Genomic DNA, 9,359 nt, shown 5'->3' with positions numbered 1-9,359 from the left:
TTGCTTGAAAGCCGGGAGTGACAGAGTGCTGGCTGTCTGAGATCCCACACTATAGTTGAAGTGCTTGCGAGCTGATTGTAATAGAACTATGATTCATCAATAAAATACATGATTAGATGCAAAATAAAAAAAGGTGTCACATGGAGCCGAACTAGGCAGGTGGGAGACAAGATAAACTAGTACTCCCTCCATTCAATAATGTAAGACCTTTTCACGTAGTATAAAACAGTGTCAAAAAAAACGGAAGGAGTACTTATTAGACAATTTTGCTAAATGATGTAACATCTGGGATGAAATATGAGGGAAAAACTGAAAATTACTTCTAGGATTCGAGCCATGAATGATTAAGGACGCCGATATCCACCACACGTGTGGTATATTTGACATGCGCCCACACACGGTGTGTGGTGTGAGCAGGAGGCAGCCCACACGGGCTGTGTAGGCGGACATTAGAATTGCCCACACGTGTGGGCGCGGCTACTTCGTGCCACACGCCCAACAAGTACTACTCATCTCCATCCCGCGCGTGTGGCACGAAGCAAAAATGCCCACACGTCCTGGCGCACCTACGTTAGGTACCCCGCGGGATGACGATTTAGTTGCCATCCTGGTTGGCAGATGTAGTTATCCGGGATGGCAAGTGTAGTTGTAAAAGCATGGCACTCTATCTGTTTTGGTTAACTATAGTTGCCATGTCTAATTTATGATAGTTGTCGTGTATAATCAAACCATAGTTGCCGTGTGTGATTAACTACTTGCCACATAGGGTCAAACAGTAATTGTCATGTGAGTTTATCTAGTTGTCACGTGTGGTCCAACCATAGTTGCCATGTATTGTTAATCACAGTTGTCATGTGTGTTTATCTAGTTGCCACGTACGTGCAACTGCAGTTGCCGTCTAGCAAAGAAGCACAGTTGCCATGTGTGTTTACCTAGTTGCCATGTTCGCCCACACGCGCATGAACTAGGTGGTGGCTGTGTGGGCAGAAACTTGTTCGCCCACACAGCGTAGCTGGCAAACAGCGTGGTGCGGGCGTGTGGGCAAACTCTCCAACGCCCACACACCAGCCCCGTCCTACGTGGCACACCAAATTCACCTTTTCGTGTCAAGATTCATGCAAAAGACAGTGAACGACGATCCAGGCATGTGGGCGAGTTGAGAAACGTCCATACGTGTGGGCGTTAGTATATCCGATGATTAAAGACATGTAAGACAGAGACGGTTCTGTTATTGTTCAGGGCGCGGATCGGTCAGAATGACGGTCAAGCGCTTCCGTTGCACGGCCGGAATCTGCTCCACCTGATCGGGCCCCATCTTGATCCTTTTTCCCACAGCACCGACCTCAACGTCTGTGCGTCTCTTAAGCGTTCCGACGGCTGGACCCCGTCGGCGTTCTTGATCCTGGCCTTGAGGCTCGCCACCGTGTCTCCGGCCGAGACCTCCAGCGCGATGCGGTTGGGGTGCTTGGGCTGGTTGGGTTTCGGGAGGACCACCAAGATCTGCATCTTCTTCAGCTCGTACAGCTTCCAATCCAGCCGTCGTGTATGAGATGTATTGTTCACCCAGATTCGGATATATATATATATATATATATATATATATATATATATATATAGAAGTCTTATAGAATCCTAACCTCTCACGGTTGTATACGTACGCGGCTATATATGGAGTACAATCCATGGCTAAACCGCTAAATAAACGCTGCTAAAAACACTTTCCCTTTTATTATGGGCGACGCTACGCGTCCGCCGGCCGATGTTTAGATTTTATCCGTCGCCTCGACTGCCATTGGATGGTTGAACTGATAGCCGCCAGATCTAGTGTCCGTACCCCGCATACCCACTCATTATTTCCCGCAACAAACGCTTTGTTGCGGAAACAATACTATTGCCCCCGACCCCGATAGAGTTGCGCCTCGCGCGGCGCCACCGGCAATCCGCCGCAAAATCAGCCCGCCGCCGGCGTGCAGGAACTAAATTGAAGTTTCTGCAACACAATGGTGCATCATGGTTGGATCTGACGCAAATCGAGCTCACCGAGGGGGGGGGGGCTGCTTCGAGAACAGCCGCAGCCTCTACTCCAGCATGACGGTGATGAGCTCCCACGATGGGCACTCCTTTAACGATTTCTGCAACTGAAGCTATGTTTCTGAAACATGCGTCGTGTTGCAATGCTTGGCCTCGTACGCTCTAACATCGTGTGCCCCTCCAATGCTTTCTGCAACCGGGGCTATGTTTCTGAAGCAAGACGCATGTTGCAGAAAAAAATTCGCTGTCGAATCATTTTTTTTCTGAAACAAGACCTGTGTTGCAGAAACTTTCTAAAATAAGACCCTGTTGCTGACAAAAAACTTCACCACTGAATCTTTTTTTTATTTCTGAAACAAGATCTTTGTTGCAGAAACCGCCGATCTCTTAATGGTACCTGCTTGAGTTGATGCCGGCGACCGCCCATCTCGAGCAAGTCGTCGTCGCCACCGTGGTGGATAAGGCCTGGTGGCCCAATGCCTTGCGCCACCGCGCCCGTCCGCCGGCTCCCAAATCCAGCCGCTCGCCCTCTAATCCAGAGGGGCCCCGAAACCCCCGTACTATTACCTAGTTGCAGGAATGATTGTCTTGAAACAACATGTGAGTTGCAGGAAAACAGATGTGACTTACAGATGAGCCCCCCTACTGTTACCCAGTTGCAGGAATGACTGTCTTGAAACAACAGGTGAGTTGCAGGAAAACAGACGCGGCTTCGACGGACGCGAGAACGTTGTCGACCGTCTGATGAACACACGATCAAACGGCCACGGAGCCAGCGGACGGTGCGCGTGATCGGCCGGTAGAAGGTAAGCTTTTTCCTTTTATTATCCTACTAGATTTGTTTTTGAGCAATCAACCACTTTATTAAGCACTAATAATGTCTCTAATACACATAATATCTAGAGTGGTAATAAGCCAAACATGGCGGCCCCTAGCTAGAGTAGTTGCCGCCTTCGCAAGATCATGAGCTTCGTGGTTTGCCCCCTTCCTTCATGGATGATTCAGTATAGTTTCTCCGCTTGGAATGAATCTCCTTGATGACCGCCAACATTCCCCTGAACTCACCCTTTAAATGATTCATCGTAGCAGCACAATTAGTAACAATGTACATACTCGAAATGTTCAGGTCTTCAGCTAGATAAAAGGCTTCACAGCAAGCATACGCTTCCAGAATCTCTAGATCGATGACCCCTTAGGATGTCACGGATGCACCAATATATCTACCTTGACCGTCTCCAAAAATAGCAGCGCAAGCGCCTCCATTCTCATGTCTGGATATGGCTGCGTCCACATTAATCTTGGGTAATCCATACGGGGCCATCAATCACTTTCTCCGCACTGAAACCTTTGGCGTTCCTCCATATCGATTCTTGCTCGGGATCATATCAAGATCCTCCATATATTTATTAATAAAATTCATTGTGGACAGAGGACTCTGGAATATTTGTTCATGCCTCGCCCACCATATAGCCCACATGGTTACCAGAACCTTAGCGAATTTCTTTTACTCCATAGAATCTTTACTAGATAGAGTAGACTAGACTGCCGATATTCATTAAAAAAACGAGAATGGGCCAAGAATTGATATGGAGGAACGTTTCTGTTGTTGGCCATCAGCTGGCTACACAAGTGCCACGGTGAGCCACTCCAGCTCCTCTCCTTCCCCTGCTCTACAATGCTCTGTTTCATGGGTTTCTCTACTGTTTGTGCTTAATTATATTAGCTCACTAGATAATTACCCGCGCGTTGCAGCGGGACATTTGCTCCAAAATACTTGTTGAAGAGGTGTGCACAAAACTGAAAAATAATATATAGCGACAAATAGTAATAAACAATTGTGTGAGCTATTCACCACAAATTTTCACACCTTGATTTCTAAAATGTTTATCCTAAAATTAAAGGTTAAATGAGATTTGACACTAATTAGTGCGTACATAGTAATAAGATTGTCCGAAGAAATACTTGAATTTTTGAAAAACATTATGAAAACTTGCCTAGCTAGCCTTTCTGAAAAACGAAACAAATCTGTGCAATCTGAAATCATTGCTCATCATCGGTCATGTTTCTTCATGTGTAATTATACTCAGCCACGGTGAGAAATACAATTTTCCTGCCTGCAAAAAGTTGTTATTGAGCAATATTGAAGATGAAGATGACTGAAAAGCTAAAAGCACTTAAGTGTAGCAATAGAAATATAGAATATGCAGGAACCAAGAATAAAAAAATAGACTCGCTGAACTTGAAAGTGCTATAACTGCTAGTGCTAGCGCTTGTGCCATCGTGGGATCAACTTGCGGGTCGCGCACATAGTTGAGGCTCTATGCAACCATTCTGGTGACGTTGAAGATGCTCCACCGAAGCAGTCCATGTCAACCGCCATGACATGCTGAGGCCAAGGCGGACTTCTGCACCTGCTCCTTCTTCCCCGCCCAAAAAGGATGCGAGCGAGACTAATCCACACCCGGTCCGATCACTCTGGTTACAACTGGAACCGATCTCCACAATTTCCCCAACAGCGGCCGAGCTAGTTTTGCCGGAACGTTGAGAGAGGAGGAGCAAAAAGGCAAAGCGGCACCACATCCGCCATCTCGGTCTCGACGGCCACCGGCAACGGAACCGCAACTCAAAAGAGCCCGGAGAGGCGTCAAAAGCGACGTGGACGGGCGGTGGTGCTCAGACCACACACGTGGAGATCGCCTCCTCGCCGCTGCACTCGCTCTATGGTATTGGTAGCGAAGGGAAAAGATTGATCCTTTTTATGGAGAGAGAGCTGGAAACGGAAAGCACGACATCTAACACCGCCATTCCTTTGAGCTTTGATAACAAAGAGTGTCCCTGCACTGTGACCTCTATGATTGCGAATAAGCTCTTATTCTCCCTCAGAGAGGTGACTTGTTTGGCGCAGTCGACTCCATACCTTTGGCTCAACTACGACCTATGTCTGATTCCTTGCTGAATAAGTTACGAGACTTAGTAGATAGGATGAATTGATGACTGTGCAATGCTTGGAATCGAGAAAATGTGGATTGATTATATCATGTTGTACTGTGATGTTTTTGATGACTTAAATCTTATATAATCTTGCTTCTTTTTATTGTCAATTATTGCCTATGGTTAAGGCAATGCATTGCCACTTCTGTCATAGTTATACATTCCTTGTTTTTTTAGTGTCCGGCTTCTGTGGCGTCTTCCGATGGTCCTGTCGCCGTGCAACGGTGGTGGCGATGTTTGGCATCGGCTACAAAATAGCCAAGGTGAGCTCCTCTCCTTTCAGCTCAGGATATGCTATGAGTTTGTGCCCGTCGAGCCAATGATCTAGTGCTTACCCACATGGACACATATCTCAATAGATTTTAGAATGCTCTGGAATCTAGAAATCGGCGTTACATTCAGACCTCTAACACCGCCATTCCTTTGAGCTTTGATAACAGAGAGTGTCGCTGCACTATGACTGCGAATAAGCTCTTATTCTCCCTTGGAGAGATGACTTGTTGTTTCGCTTGGTCGAGTTCATACCTTTGGCTCAACTACAACCTATGTCTGATTCCTTGCCGCGATTGAGCTTTCGAGAAGTTCTTGGCAATGGAGCAGAGAAGGAGAGCCTGGGTAAAATCGATTTACCACTTCCTTGTTATAGGTTAGTAAAAGGCCAAGGGTCTCCACGCCGCGCTGTAAAAATCGCCAGTTCCCAACATACCGTGTCATATATGCGAGCGAGGATTAAGGGATTGCGTTGATGATATCACTGGAACCTCGGAGCACGATCTCTTTATTGACAAGTCGTGCCAATAGAAACGTTCTCGAGTCGTGACATGCTCAGTAATAACTATTGACAAGACGACTCTGCTCCACCACAAGTGGTGGCGGTTCGGTTCTCGGCCATAAAGTTGTGAGGGCTCAGCCCACTCACCTGCCTACCCACGTGGCAGGCCTTCGCAGTTAAGCGAAAGAAGTCTTTGGACCAAGTAAAAATAAAACTACCTAAAGGAGGGCTTTGTTAAAGCAGGGACATCACACGCCGACCAGAGAAGATATGGCGGCTCCGAAACCTTGGATCTAGATGCTGACGGGTTGTAGGCACCAAGGTGAGGCAACACACGTCCCCGCCGCCACCGTCCGCCTTAAGGCCTCCTCCGAAGACGCCAAGGGAGGGAGTAGCAGAGACGAAGGCTAGGAGCGAGGACGCCTGCAACCTCCGGAGTGGTTATGTGTTTATAACCATGGGTGAACTGATTATGGGTATCTTTTGGTATTTATCTAAGTTAACTTGAATTGCACATTACCAACTGTTAGCTCGTTTAACCACCATCTTATTTTCTTCTCTAAAAAAGCAACGTAGCCACGCACATGGGCTTCCCAACGGGCGCGGCGCCGCACCTCCGCCTGCTAGTCTCCCTTTAATTGCCGGCACGTCCGCGTTTGGCTACTCGTATTAGGTATATGCGAAAGTGGTCATAATCGTTTTCACTTCCCGTAACGGCTCAGAGCTACCATGGAACATAAGCGGGTCCAGGGTTTTCCTCATGTAGCCAGAAACCTAGCCGCCGCCACAGGAGAGCCGCTCCTTCCCGCGCCGTCTTCCAGCGGCTCTCCTCCGTCGGCGACCTTTTGGTCGTCAGTGGTGAGGGGGGTCGCCGGATCCCGCGCGTGTGGATCGTTTATAGCTTTAGGTCTTAGGGCCCAAGAAGCTTAGGGTTTTGGATCGTTCGACGTCTTGGCTTCGGCGGCGATGCTGAATAAAGAAGCCCCGTATTCTTCTCCAGCGAGGCGATCGTCTCTATGGTCGGTGAAGGATCTGGGAACCAGTCTGTTCAAGCGGGGATGTCATGGCGGCGGCGGCATCCTTGTAGTGGACATGTGTCCTCGGGCTCCGCCGTTGCGACGGCGTCTGCTCCAACGTCGGCGCGAAGCTTGGGAGGTAGTCGAGGAGCGGATGCAGATTGTGGTCTGCATCAACGACATCTGGATTGGTTTCCTCCTACGACGTCTTAGTCATGTGGGGGTGCCAGATATGGAGTTCGATGGCGTGTCCGGGGTGTTGCCCCGGTCTGATTCGTTCAACGGCAATGGTTTCGCCTTTGGCGAGCCACCTTGGAGGTCCGCAAAGCTGCATATCAGCGATGTAGCCGCGTTGAGCTCGGGTGAGAAAGTGATTCGTCATTTTTATCTTTCAGTGGCTGCTATGGTGGTGCCGGAGGCAGGTGATGGGCGTTGGTGCCAAGCTCAGAGACGTTCTGCTATCTTTTCAGTTTTGTCATGTCGGTCTTTATGTGACTTGTACTTTAATCTTTATGATATGAATGAGACACATATTGCCATGCAAAAAAAATCGTTTTCACTTGAGAAAAAACTAGTTTTCCTTTGTGTGAGTAATAAAAAATAAAATGGACCGACGAGTCAACGACAACTGTCGTTATTGATTGAGGAAATAACCGCTGTACGTGTACGGGGACCAAGCTACTACAATAAACTTCCTGAAATCTTAAACGCGCAGCTGCGCTCGTTCGTCGTGGCTGGCGCACGCGCTACACGACAAGAAATTATATGCTCCTGTCTCCCGCCTTTCTCTCGCACGTGGTCCCAATACACAGCCCACAGAAAGGAATTAACGCACAGAAAAAGGAGCTGGTCCATCGTGTCTCAGTGCGCCCATCCATGTCGTGATTTCCCAACAAGATCCCATGTTGCATGCATTTAATTTGTGTTTTCAAAATTTCAAAAACCTATAACTTTTGAACCAATCATCGAAACTCAAATTTGTTTTCACGGCTAGGTTCCACGCGACGAGCTCTTCAAAACTAGATCCCATATGAGTATGTTTTGACTAACTTTTTTTATGAGTAACTTTGAGTGAAACGGAAGCAACTTTAGTACTATAGGAAAGCAACTTACTGCCAGTCTGCATAGGATGACTGTGTATCATCGAAAATCCCTTTGAAGTTAGCTAGCTTCACCTCTAAGTTTCCTACCATAACTAGTTTAGTTTTGCCTCTAGGCAACTTAGTTTTCGAGCTAGGCTAACATTTATCCTAGTTTGCGAATAGCTTAACATCATCCTTAGTTGCATAAAATACTTTTCGGTATGTTAAGCAACTTAGTTTCATAGATATGCAACATAGTAACACTTATGGGTAACTTTTCAATTTTATTGTAGGCAACTGAAAAAGTAATGCCAGGCAACTAAGCATCACTGTTAGGCAACTTCAGAGTGTTTGTAGGCAATTTAGGAAAACAATAATAAGCAAGGGCACAATTTTTGCATGCCATGACTAACGAGTAGCTTAACATCATCCTAAGTTGCCCATATATGGAAAGATTCATCTACTATAGTATGTTGATGTTTCATGAACTCGTCTGACAACCATATGAACCCAACGATGACATAACATGCATTAATTTCAGTACAAGGAAATTCCAAAAGGCTATAACTTTCAAACTGCGTGTTGAAATTATGATCCGTTTTCATCATTGGGTTCCTCGTGATGAACTCTTCAAAACTAGATCCCATATGAATATGTTTTGATGCTTTTTTAAAGCAACTTTGATGCTAGATGAGGCAACTCTAGTGCTAAACTGGAGCAACTTTAATGCTAGATGAAGTGCATTGTGTGTGTTAGTGATTCACTACTAGCCTACTAATAGTTGTGTGCAATAGTCTAATGGATGGTTATCATGGTTGTTAAGTTGCATACATCAAAACTAAGTTGTCGATAGTTTAGTTGCCTACGATACTATGAAAGTTGCTTACCGCAGAGTGGAAAGTTGTCTAACATGGCTTCTAAGTTGCCTGCCTCGGAAACCAGGTTGCCTGTATTGCTACGAAGTTGCCTACACACCCCAATTGCCTAAAATAGTATGAAAGTTGTCCATCAAGGGACCTAAGTTGCCTACAATGTTGAAAAGTTTTTCTGGGATATATGTTGTCTATCATGATTTCAAATTTCGAAACTATGTGGAGATGGATGGTGTGATAGCATTATTCTTTCCTTTTCTGGGGGAGTCTGTCGGCCAACGCTATCGAGCACGTGGGTGTTGACTGGTTGCATAAGTAGGGACATATGATAAGTTGCATAGGGGGTGATGAGAAGTTTCATAGGGGCGGATCAGACAGTTGCCCACAAGCCTACACAAGTTGTTCATAATTTTTGCATGAGTTGCCCATGAAAATTATTGAAATCTCCAGATATAATGATGAAAAACACGCATGAGTTGCTTGTTGAATGCATTGGAGTTGCACAAAAACACCCCAAAAGTTGCTAACATTTTTGTGTGATACTCGGGTTTCATAATGATCTTAAAATGCCAGTCATCTGAGCATCACCGATGGG

This window comes from Triticum aestivum, chromosome 7D (genome assembly GCF_018294505.1).
Source record: "Triticum aestivum cultivar Chinese Spring chromosome 7D, IWGSC CS RefSeq v2.1, whole genome shotgun sequence".
NCBI classification, from domain to species: Eukaryota; Viridiplantae; Streptophyta; class Magnoliopsida; order Poales; family Poaceae; genus Triticum; species Triticum aestivum.
This window is presented reverse-complemented; position numbering follows the sequence as displayed.